The following is a 3,320-nucleotide window of genomic DNA, read 5'->3' as shown; positions in this document are numbered from 1 at the left end:
GAGAGCAGGTGCTCAGCTCTGTTCCAGTTCAGACTCTCAATTTCTGTACAACACATGGCTGCTGCCTGTGTAGCTGCGTGATGAATGCCGATGGAATTATTTAATCTGACAGATTATAGGGGCCTGCTCTTCTGTGCTTTAAACTACATCTGCCCTGCAAGGAGGGACATTGGTGTCAGATCTGTCAGTGAAGATGCTCTTGTTCAGAAACAAAACTGCCTTAGACAACAGCAAAGATCCCAGTCCTGCTGAACAGAGCTGCCCACCTCAGTTTCTTTTTCATTCACCAGAAACTTCATGTTTTGCCTTTCCCAAGCATTTTCCTGTTGGTAAATATGTAGTATAATTAGCATGATAACTTTTACAACATGAGAAATATCCCAGAGCTATAATCTGAAATAAACTGAAATGAATAATTCTGGGTAAGCATCACATCCTGAATTTTGCAGCCTTTACCAGCCTTTAGCAATTATTTGGTCTGCAAACCAGAGTGTGCAGCTTGAGTTTGTGGGCTTGGAAAAATTTCATTGAGATTTTTTCTCTTCATCTGCTTTTCCATTAACATCTTCATAAATACCAAAAATGTTACAATTCCCAAACATAATCTAAAGTGTCTGCTTCTGTCAGACCTCAGGTTATCCATTATTTCACAAAGTGTTTGCTAAATATTCCATTGCCCCAAGCAATGGCTTGCTCAGTGGGAACAGTGCAGGTTCTGTAAGTGAAAAACTACAGCTCAGGAGGTGTGAATATAGCAAATAACACAAAAGCTGATACCAAGAAATTCATTGCAAAGCCAAAACTGGACTTTAACTAAGACAACTGTAGCAGAGAGAGGTAGGAGTTGAGAAAAAAAAAAAAAATCCAAACAAACAACAATCACAATCAGGATTTCCTGAGAGACAGTTAAATGGATTTAGTTCACTCAGCCTGCTTGCACAGGTCTTGATCCAAAATAACCCTTAAGTTTATGTCCAGTTTTAAAGAGAAGAGCTGTCAAGAAGTGGGTAAAATGAACCCTGTGCTTAAAGCTGAGCACATGGACAAATGTTTTAAGGGCTGGCATAATAATAACGTTCCTTAGGGATTTTTATTCCTGGAAATGATAGCTGTTCACTAAAAAAAACCACAAATGCAGCAATAATACGAGCAAGATTAGTAGTTCCCATCCTATAAATTTTACTTAAGAATCCTAGAATACAATCTGCCATCACTTAGGACCTGATCCAAGGTCCATGGAAGTTTGCAAAAAGCTTAAAAAAAAAAATTCTAGTTGGTCCTGAATTACATGCTTAATAATTGAACCACGATCAATAATATGTCATGGATTTATAGGACAAAGAAAAGAACACAGCAAAAAAACCTGACCATTCATTGTATTTAGAAATCAAAGCACAAAATTAGCAGTAAAGCACTTGGCAGTACTTCACAAATTGTCACTTGAAAAAGTCATTCAGATAGATTTAAAGCAAACACACTTTTGGGGATGGGACAGCCACAGCTTCTCTGGGCAACCGGTGCCAGGCTATTTCCTTTCTGCATCTTCCTGTACAGCTCCTTCCTGTGATTTTTGACTTAAATGTTGTTTAATGTCATCCTGGATGTCAGGATAGGTGAGACTGTGGAGATCCAGAGGTGTTCAAAGCAAAGGACTAATATTTGTCACTGCAGCTGAACTAACTGCCTTAAAATCTCTCTTCCCTAACAGTAAATGTCATGTTCTGGATGGAAGTGTCAGGTTTCCTGGCTGTTTCCTTTTCTGTTCTTTTCTGTCCTAATTAATTCTACAGATTAATTAATTGGCTTGCCACTCATATGTGAGGGGCTCCAAGGAAAGGTGGCCAAAAGCAGACTGTGAGATTAATTATCTGGCCAGCTGGAAGCAGCTTGTGCTCTGCAGGCTGGGCACCCATGTCTAAGGGAGTGATAAATTCCATCAAAGACTTAAAAGAAGGACAAAAAGAGGATATATGCTCCTTTTCTGTCGGGATCACAACCTCATTTGCAGACCACTTTCCTCATCTTCCAGCCCAACATGAACCAACAGATTAAAAGTAAGAACCTCCTATGAGGGGAAAGGCGTTTGGGCTAATTGAGAGAGGTTTTTGGCACTGGCAGTCGAGCGCTGAGAAAACATGAATCTATCCCATAAAGAAACGAGTTTTCCCTTAAAATAATGAAAAATATTTTATATTTACCTGTATGTATGTTCACCACAGGTAAATATACATTTTTATGTTATCGTTTACCTTTTGTCCCATGAGATTACTGTGGGTTTTTTGATTTTTTTTTTTTTTTAAAGACCTATTGTGTTCTGCAAATTCAAAACCCTAAAAATCCTGTTAGGCAAAGGAATGTGGCATGGGCTGGACAAGGCCAGCATTTCAAATTAAGTGTGTTCTGTCAAGGGGGAGTCTCAGGTGCTCACAGCACAAGTGTGAGCTATGAAAATGAAGTTGTCAACAGTGACTGAAAAAAAAAAACACTACAGCAGTTTACAGTAGAAATGACAAATTGGGTGCAAGACAATCAACCATTTCTGGGCTGGGCAGGGGACAGGATAAACCAGCAAGAAGACTGAGTGAGGTTAAGCATCAATTGAGGCCAAGGAGCTGAAGGGCCACCCACTCGGATCAAACGGGGAAGCGCGAATGGGAAAGACATTTTGGAAGTTAAAAATACAACCGATTCCTTAATCTGGGAACACAGAGCTGTAAAATAACAGCTGTACAGCAGGGCAGAACAAAGTTTTCTTTGGTGGCTGAGTGAAAGGTGGTTGAATGGGAAGACACCGTCTGTTTTATCAGAAATAGGCTCTGCCAGGCCCTCAGCCAGGATGTGTTTCGTGGGGAGAAAGGCAGTGTCACATTCCTCCAGGGTGGCAGCACAGCTCTGTCCCACAGGCCAGGGCAGCAGTCTTCAAAGTAACAATGAAATATTAGACGTTTTAAAAGGATTTCCCACTATATTGATGTTGTTCCCATAACACCAGCCAAGGAGTAGGAAGGCAGCACATCAAAACACATTTGCATGCACTTGGGAACAGGCGCCTCTTCTGTACCAGATAATGCTTTCCACTGCCTGTAAAGGCAACGTTTGGGCTGCAAGTCCATGGAAAAAAAATCTTCTTGTGGCACCTGCACCAAAGGCAGGATGCTGGGAAAGCAGCCCTCATTGCTGCTGGTGTTTGAAGTAATTACTGAAACCCAGGGGCATGCTGAACCCTGGAAGGATGAATTCTGCCCCAGTGCCACCCTGACCATTTCCACTGCTCCAGGGACAACACCTGGCCCCGTGATTTAGGATTGCTGTGACTGTCC

This window comes from Empidonax traillii, unplaced genomic scaffold (genome assembly GCF_003031625.1).
Source record: "Empidonax traillii isolate 1590-97213 ecotype Southwest subspecies unplaced genomic scaffold, ASM303162v1 scaffold770:size447908, whole genome shotgun sequence".
NCBI classification, from domain to species: domain Eukaryota; kingdom Metazoa; phylum Chordata; class Aves; order Passeriformes; family Tyrannidae; genus Empidonax; species Empidonax traillii.
This window is presented reverse-complemented; position numbering follows the sequence as displayed.